A 9,447-nucleotide genomic window follows, 5' to 3' on the forward strand; every position below is an offset into this window, starting at 1 on the left:
TTTATAAAAGGAGACGCAAGATTGAACACTATCTCTTTCCACCATGTAAGAACATTACAAGAAGACAGCAGTCTGCAAACCACAAAGAGGACTCTCAGCAGGAACTGAACTGGTGGTCACCCTAATTTTGGATCCCCAGCCTCTAGAACTGTGAGAAATAAATGTCTGTTGTTTAAGCCATGCAGTCTGTGGTATGTTGGCTGGGATGCCTAAGACAGAGAGGAAAGGCCAAGGCTGCCAGCCCAACAGTCCTTCTCAAGGAACCATGAACACCAGTGGCTGCTAATTTCAAGCGGTCTCTCTGGTGGAGAGACAGAAAATCCCTCGGAAGTGAGCTCTGTGCGCTTTGTTTAATTCAGCCAATGTAGACTGGGACCTGCTGGGTGCTCAGACCCATGCTCTGCTCTCTGGAGACAGCTTCTGAATTCCAGAAGCCTGTAGTCCAGTGGGGCAGACACCTTGACTACAAGATTAAAGAAGAACATGAAGAGAAGCGTCCAAGTTCTCAAAAGCAGAAACTTGAGACTGTCTCCACAATGCCACCTCTAGCCCAACATGTATGTTGCTCTTAACTCTGTACAGAGTTCTCAGAGTAAAATTATTTCCACCTAATAAGAGTCAGTACAATTTCCCCCTGCCCCTGAATGCTCTGTCCCTTCTCAGCAGGATACCACAGCCCACAGCTGCCTCCGGGGACCAGAATACAAGACTAGAGCGGCACTGTTGCGAGTTCTGGGCAGATCCAGCTTTCCCCTCAGGAGTTGTAAATTCCTAAATCAAGTAAGACTCTAATGGTAGCAGTAGTGGTGGTGGTGGTGGTGGTAATAACAACAACAACAACAACGAGGACGATGACAACAAGCAATGACGGCAGCACTAGCCAGGGAAAGATTTCTGAGAAACACTGGGTCTTTTTCTCTTCTGTATCCTTGACAGAGCCTGAACCCAAAACAGTTTTCAACTAAATGCATAAAGTGTGGGGCTTCTGGGTGGCTCAGTCAGTTAAGCGTCTGACTTCAGCTGTGCTGACAGCTCAGAGCCTGGATCCTGCTTTGGATTCTGTGTCTCCCTCTCTCTCTGCCCCTCTCTGCATTTGCATTCTGTCTCTGTCTCTCTCCCTCTCTCAAAAATAGATAAACATTAAAAAAATAAATGGATAAAGTGCTACATGAAGAAAAACATAGTTAAACGCAAGCATTCCTAATTTTGCTATCTTCCATGGTCGCCAATACCCTTTACATCTAAATAAATATTAATAATTCAATTTCTCCTCTGCACTTGCAAAAAGACCATGTCTCTTTGCAGACCTCCTTAGTGCTGGCTCTGAACCCCGCAGGATCTGCTCCTCAATGCTAGTTCTAGACCAATCTGCTGAGCTCCTTCCTGCTAACCTCGGGTCTTTGAGTTCCCTCCCCTCCTGCTTTGCTTCTTCCCACATGGGGGCACCCTCTTTGCTGTCATTCCCCATACCAAGGTCAACACTCAGCTAAAGAATTTCAGAACTTCAGTGCTGCGTGAGGACAAGCCAAGAGAATACAGTGCTAAAAAGGAAAGCCTCAAAATTGAGTATCAGAACCCACAGCTTCTAGTGTATCAACAAAGCAATTCCTGCATGGAGGTCAGATCTCACTTTAGACAACACAGACCCTCACACACGTCACACATATATGCTCACACACTCCCCCATGAAGCTGCGGACACTTCCAGATGGCGGTTTACTGGACCCTTCTCCTTGCTCCCCAAATTGGGAGTCCTCTGTCCTGTTTTGCACAACTCCACCAGCCCAAACGAAACAGACCATCTCAGAATAACAATGGCAGAGTTCCTACCCAGAACACAGCAAGGGCATAGCCCCCGCTGTCAGAGAGAGCAGTTTTAGGTCCTCTTTGGCCACCTCTTCTTCCCATGTGAGGCTCTGGCTTTGCTTCTGCATAAGCAAAGAGCACATTAAAAGTTTCTCAGGCCATATAACACTGCTCCTTTCAAAGACAGATTCTGTGGCTGTGCGTATTTTTTAGCTGGGTAATTGTCTGGGATCTGTCACATGTGGAGAGAGAAAGAAATCTTCAAGGAGCTCCAGCACAGGTAGCCGGGACATACCCCACCAAGCCCTGCAGGGCTCTGGCCTCAGCGAGTGCTCTTTGCCACCCATTACCCTGTAATGTCCCTTGTCTTTTCTCTGCCCTGCTCAGTGGAGAGGACCAAGGAGGAGGCCTGTCAGAGCAGACAGGGCTAGGCAGCGGGAAGGCAGCAGCAAATTCTCTCCACCACTGACATCTTAATAATCACCAAGTTTTCAAAGAAACTTCCAACCACAGGGAAACTTCCAGACAAAACTGACTTCCAGTGAAATGCATTTACCTCTTAGCTCTTCTCCACATGTACTTTATGACAGTGTTGAGAGTCTCCTGCCTTGGGTTGAAATCTTGTCAGCTTGTAGGAGCAAAGCAAGATGGAGGTGAGTTAGTTTTTCATTGAGAAAGAACAATGTCAGTCAGGCTCTGAGGCAATGCCTCAGAACCTACTAAGGATGTGCAGGGCCCCCAGCCTGCACCCATGCTGCCCACAGTGGCCCCACTGACTTCTTGGAATGGCCAAGGCATGGGCCTCGCTGTGACCAGCGAAGTCACAGACTACATATGGGAAAGTGAGCAGGTGAATGGCTGCCCTGGCCTATGACCTAGGCCCACCCTACTCTGTGGCCCCTACAGGGTTAGGACTATTCTCTACAGGGGCCCCCCATCTGCTCCCCTTCTTAGGAAAATTTCTAAAGTCATTTACGCCTTTGCATCGTCTCCCCAGAGGACCCACTTTCTCAGCCTGAGCTCTCACTGGCAGACTCACGAAGATGGGAGATGGACCTGAGGAGGAGAGCCACTCTTCGCCTCCTCTCAGCCTCTTCTTCACCGCAGCCTCCTCCTCACCGCAGATGTCCTGATTCCACTGCCACACCAATTCCTGACTGTTTTCAAAGCTCTGCCCATACATTCCTTGCCCAGAAAATCATCCTTGACTCTTCCAGTCAACAAAAACTTCTCCCTTCCCTAAACTGAATCCTGTCACTCAGATCCAGACTCACAGATTCCAGGTCTGGGAAGGCCTCTGGCTTCACCTTACAGCATAATGGAGCCTAGGGCTACCCATGCACACAAGGCAGGGAGAGTAATCTAGACCTACAAAGTACAGAAAGAGAGAGGGATGTCATCCCTTTGTCTTAGAAAGACCTCCCCATAGGGAAAAAAACTTTCCCCAGCAGAGCCAAAAAACCCAAAGCCTTGTTCAACACTGCTGATAGAGGCTGGTGGCCTGTCAGTGCTAGTTATGACAACCCCACTTCCTGACCTGCTCTTGTTCTTAAAGTTCACAGTTTTTCTGGCAGCCACAGGGGACAGGACCATGGTATTTGTCAAGAAAATTACATCTGTACCAAGAGGCTGAAGGAAGGCCAAGCAAAATGTGCCACCATATGGTGCTAAAGGCTCCAGAATGGTAACTGTCAACAACTTCTTCTCCTCCCACCAATGAAGTGGCCCTGGCACAGGCACTCAGAGGAGGGCCAGGAGGTCACTGCGGGGCAGGTGGGAGTACAGGGGCTGAGGAGGTAGAGATTTTAACTGGGCCCTGGCCTTTAGGAGCAAAGTAAAATGGGGTGTCACACAAGAAAAAGCACTGGTCCTGGGAATCAAGAAACCTGGGTTCTAGTCACAACTTGGATACAACACACCACAGGGCCTCTAGCAAGTCTAACAGCCCAGAGCCTGTTTTCTCATTTTTATTGTTAAATGAGGTGACAATGGGGACACTCATGAGTTTTGACGTATTATAAGAGAACAATGCCTAGACCTGGGGACTGGGTGCCACTGTGGATCTGGAGACCATGAGCCAGACCCAGGAAGCATCACAGAGGAAGAAAGGTCAGGAATAACCTCACCTTGGAGGTGAGAGAAGTGGGGGATCAGGAACGACAATTGCAAAGGTGGAGCAGAGGAAGTTGTCTTCTGTATTCATTATATGTGGCTGGATCTGCAGAGACTTACTCAGGCTGGAAATAGACACTTGGGGTTCTCTGCATGAAAATGATAATTCCATCTTGGTAAAGGGAGCAATAACTGGGGTGAGGAGGGTGAACAGAGTATTTATGTCACAGAAAACGGCACACTAACTGGGACTTGTTTTCCAAGAGCTAGTTGTTGAACATTTACCACTGCCCCAGAGCATCTAATTTTAACAGAAGAGATAAAGGCCAGTAAAAGAAAACAAAAAACAGCTTCAAAGATGTACAAATAGAACGAGGAGGGAACAGTGCCCTGAATCCAAGCCAGGAGAAATGGTCCAGAGGAAGGGGAATGAAGGGTTGCTGTAGGAGTGAGCCGGTCCAGCTGAGCCACCTGTAATCTGGCTAGTGTGTTCTGTGACCAGCCACACGCTGCTGAGACAGCTAGCTGGCCCCGTGCTGGTGAGGGAGATGCCCTTGGTGTGGGCCTCTATGCCTGCACCACCTCACAAGGCACCACCCACGGCCCTGGCCTCATCATGCTAGTGACAGTGCATACTTATTCCTGGCACTTTCTCTAAACTCTTGGCTCTTTAGGAAAATGAAGGCATAATAAGAAAGCTACTTTCACAACATCTGAATCCTCCTCTGCCAACATTTAGCCATCGATGATAGAAAAACTTCATCTTTCCTGGAGTGCGGATATGAGAGTAATATGAAAGAATTAATAGATTCAGTGATTAGCCAGACTGCACTCAGACCCCATCTCATGTACCCACCATTCAAGACTCATGGTCTTCTGATTCTGGGAGCCTTCTAGGTTGTTCCCAGACTGCAGGGCTCATTCCCTGCAGAACACTGGCAGGCAGTAGTTACATTATGTATCTGCTCAGCACTCAGGCAAGAAACCATTATGTTCACGGATCATTATTGACATCCTGACATTTGTCACCTCCTTTCATAGCAGTTAAATCTTGCTTTATCTGTAAATGTCACCATGTCATTTATTCATGAAAGGGGTCACATTCCCGAAATAGCATGCTTCAGTTTAAAGGGGAGCTTGGCTTTATTTGCAGTGGGTAATCCTCAAACAAACTTAACTGCTGATAAATGCTTTTTTATTGGAGTTTCTTGGCCTTAAATGACATCCTCAAATGTAGAATGCAGTTCTGTATTTGTGAAAATAAAATCTGAATGTTGAACAAGCCAGAAGTGGGTTGAGATTAGAACAAATGAATGTTTTCTGTTGCTACCATATGTAGGAAAGTGGATGTAAACAGATTTGAATTTGTTGAGAGTGAGGCATGATTTTAATAAGATTGTTATGCTTCTAGAAACATGCCTGTGGCCTTTTTTAATCATTTATGCCATAGAAATGTCAATGAGATTAGGGGCTTTTTAGCCTTCCTGGGGTGATCCCGAGTTTGGGACATTAGAGGGGACCACTGAGCAAACATATACTTATTCCTCCCACCCTCAAATTCCAAGAACACTGGTCAGGGAGGTGATTAGCTCATCCTTGGAGCTTATGTTTTTATGAAGCAATGTTTCTTTCCTTTATAAGGCTTACTCCAAGTTCACTTTAAAGTGGGGTGACTATATAATTTATCGTCCAAACCCAGACACTTTTCAAGGGGGAAAGGAGACACTAAAAATAATTAACAGGTATTAATTGATCTACAACAACCATGACCCTAGAAAAAAAAAAGGGCATATGGCCACCGGACGGTAGAACTCTTATCAACTGACTCACTGAAGAGGTTTATATCCCCCAGCTGCTAATTAACTATTACCCAGGAAAGGTTTCTCTGTGTGGGGGGAGGCCAGGGTAGGAGGGTCCTGCTGCTATCTGCCTTTAATTCATTTTTCTAATCCAGTGGTTCTAAAAGTACAGCCCAGGAATGGAAATTTCCTGAATAGGCTGCAAAAAAATGCAGGTGCCTGGTCCCTACTTCAGATCTACTAAATCTGAACTTCCAAGGATGTGGCTCATGCATCTACATTTTAAGACCTCTTTCCCAAAGTGTAACACACACTGAAATTTGAGAGCCAATTACTCTGATCAAATCTTTTGTTCTCTCTAGGTGCCTCTGTGTTCTGGTCACAATGTGGTAATAGGAAGTAGGTGGGTATATTCTGTTTTTTGGGGGGTTTTTTTGGATTTGTTGTTTGTTTTCTTGCCTAGAAAAGTAACTTGCAGATAGGGTGTAAGCTGAAAATAGATTCTCCATTGTGCACAAATATGGAGGCCATGACACTTCATGGGTAATTCCATTAAACATCAATCTAATCCCCTGCTCACTGTCCTGTGTACAACTGTTTCACACCCACCAAGTGCAGGCTACATGCACAAATATGCTCTCAAAGAAGTTGGAAGATAAGAAAATGGCTAGATGACATTGAGGTCATCGAAAAAGGTGATTGAACGCAATTAAAACTGCTCACTGATAGAAAAGAAAAGGGCCAGGGAGGAAGATTTCCCCGGTCACTAATGAGATCCTTTTGGAGTGTGATATATACTATAGCAACAAGTATCACAGACCACAGCCGAATTGGAGTCCCTGTTTGTAAGCCCAGGCCAGGGTCATGGAGATATAGCTATCACTGCCTTAGATAATGTCCTCATTAGTTCACCATTGTCATCACTGCTGTGGCAACAGTAGAATGCCTTCATCCTGTTGACGGGCCCTGAGAGGGACCAGGAGGGTGGTGGCCAGCAAATTGAGGCAGCAGGGAAGGCAGATAATAAGAGCACTCTGTTTTGTGTGGTACTTCTGCATGCATTTTGTCATTAGTGCCTCCCTCAATTCAGTCATTGGGTGGGGCTAAGCCCAAAACCCATCCACCCCCATTCATAGTCCCAGGGTCTGCCTCTACCTCTGTTTCCCCTCTGCCTCCAGAAAGAGCACCGGGCACCAGGCCCTACATAGAACACCTGTTGGGCAACAACTCCTGGAGTTGAACCCTCACAAAACTGAGATCTTCCCACTACCCCTAGGCATATGAGTTGGCCATCACACTGGGTTCCAGCCTAGGCTAGTAGTCACTGTTGACCAATGGTGGGAGTCCAAGGAAGCAACTGTCATAAACCCAGGAGATGTTAATTAAATGCCTACTTTGAGTCCATCTTAAAAAAAAATGGTGAAATCTTGGGGCACCAGGGTGGCTCAGTCAGTTAAGCATCCAACTTCAGCTCAGGTCATTATCTTGAAGTTCATAAGTTTGAGCCCCTTGTCAGGCTCTGTGCTGACAGCTCGGAGCCTGGAGCCTGCTTTATATTCTGTGTCTCCTCTCTGCCCCTCCACTGCTCGCACTGTCTCCCTCTCTCTCTCTCAAAAATGAATAAACGTTAAAAAAAATTTTTTTTAATGGTGAAATATCAGGACCTCTCCATTTGTCTTTCTGCACCTCATCAACTGAGGTCTCTGTCTGACCTTCAAATGGCTCTGACCCATTCTCATTTAACTGAACAAATTCACCCTCAGATTCTTCCCATCTACCCAGATTGACGTTTCACTGAGTCTTAAGGAGAGAAAATTCAAGTTAAAGTTTCACACCAGTTTCAAAGAATAGGCCAGATCCTCCCAAGAACCCAGAAATATCATGAGTTTCCACCAACTCACCTACTCTCAGCAGCCTTAAGAGCCCCCACCCTGAGCTAGGTACTGACAGGGAGGGGGCACAGAGTTCCTAATCTAGTGGAGGTTCCAGTTGCTGAGAAGACAGAATAGATGCTGTAGGGTCAAGAGGAGAGTGAATCTACACCAGTCAGACCATGTGAAGCCAGTCCTTCTCTGTGCCAGGCCTTGTAACAGCTACATAATTTCCTTAGACCAATGTCCTTACCATCCTGAGCCTCAGGTTCCTAATAAATGGAGAGAATATTAACCTATCAAATTCACTGTAATATTGAGTTAGAGGATGTCAAGCCCTTCACATGGGGTCTCGTACACAGTAGGGATACATGTTAACAGCCTTCCTTCTTATATAAAAGTTAAATGTACACGTGGTCATCTGCTCCCAGATAGGAGTAGGATTTTACTAAATGCAAACTGGATCACCCCCTGACTTGTTCTGTGCATGTGAGAGAGTAGATTAACCTCCAAATGCCTCAGGTTCCTCATCTGTGAACAGTAATTGCTGTCCCTCTAGCAACTCAGCTCCAGTTATCACCGAAAGAAAAGCACAAGGCACGTTTTAGAATGTCTGGGAGCTGGCTAGGAGACAGTTTCCAGAGAGGTGTGGGGTGGGGTTCTATTATGACCACTGGGATTGAAAAGACAGCTCTATTTTCTACTCTGTCTTTCTGTTAAATTGAACTTCAGCCCTGGAAATTAATATCCCCACTGCATTTTAGTGAGGTGGCTCTATTTTTACAAGCGCCTCAGAATCAAGCCCTAATCTGTTATGCTGTGACCTTTCACTGGGCTCTGCATCAGGGAATCATAATTCAGGGCCAGCTCCAGCTTTGGAAACCTCCATAGGCCTTTTATGACATGAGTACTATTGAATATTCTATAAAATCTCCTTGGAAAACTGGCCCACATTTCTTCATAATCTCCCCAGACTGTTTCTGAAGTCTCTCTATAGATTTTTTACTCTAAAAATCCATAGTGTTTCTTAATAAGGATCTGGCCCTCTCATAAGGGATTGTGAAGAGGATAAGGCTAGATTGGGTCCCCAGGGGAGGATGAGGTGGGGCAACAGAAGCCATTTTGTTACTGTTAAGCCCCTGGATGAGGATTCTGAGCTTAGGAGGCTGTCAGCAGGATGCAATCATTTCCAGTAGATGGAGATGAAGGAAGGAATTTAGAAGCTGAGCCATACTACACCATTGCTCTATTTGACTGCAAGTTTTCCTAACCTTGAGAAGGAGACGTCAGTGTTTAAGACCAAAGGTTGCAGGCCTTCTCGGATAACCCAAAATGTCTCTTTCACTCTTTTAGCCAGACTCCACCTCTGCCAAGCTGTCCCCTCACTCCTGCACTTGTATCAAGTACATCATCATGGAGCATGGGAAGTGGCTTTCCAATCATCCTCTATGGGCTAGACAACACAACCTGGAAGTTCAACTGGGTCAACTCTCTCTGTAACCTTGACCAAAGAGAATCAGAAATGGAAGGAAACTGGACATATACATACAGTCTTTTGTCCTCAATTTTAACTGCTTCAAAATGTGTTGTTGTGTTTTGTTTTGTTTTTTTTTTCCTGGCAAACCTTCCCAAGAAGCCCAGTATGACAAGTGACCATTCCTGCTAAGGATATAATGTGTCCTCATAATGCTTCTCATAAAGCTGTCTCCAGCTGGCACAGGAACACAGCACTGCACTGCTTTACATCTTTCCTTGCCTCACTTCCTCTTTTCTGCCTTCACTCTCATTACCTTGGCCTTATACTTCGCAGAAGTGTTAAAGTGTTAATACTTTAATCCTTGCCACAGGCACGTCTTTCAC

General features: G+C 45.9%; 1 long non-coding RNA gene across 2 annotated transcripts in view; it reads left to right on the top strand.

The window, feature by feature from the left end:
• The window catches only part of LOC122467021, an 11,537-nt gene extending 2,366 nt beyond the window's left edge, over window positions 1-9,171 (top strand). Inside the window, exons 2-4 of one of the 2 annotated variants that reach the window (XR_006292821.1) lie at window positions 664-780; window positions 6,079-6,119; window positions 8,941-9,171. This is a non-coding gene — a long non-coding RNA (uncharacterized LOC122467021). The remainder of the gene's footprint in view (window positions 1-663; window positions 781-6,078; window positions 6,120-8,940) is intronic. The other variant, XR_006292820.1, reaches the window with a different exon arrangement.
• Window positions 9,172-9,447: the final 276 nt, after the last annotated feature.

This window comes from Prionailurus bengalensis, chromosome A3, assembly GCF_016509475.1.
Source record: "Prionailurus bengalensis isolate Pbe53 chromosome A3, Fcat_Pben_1.1_paternal_pri, whole genome shotgun sequence".
Classification (NCBI taxonomy): domain Eukaryota; kingdom Metazoa; phylum Chordata; class Mammalia; order Carnivora; family Felidae; genus Prionailurus; species Prionailurus bengalensis.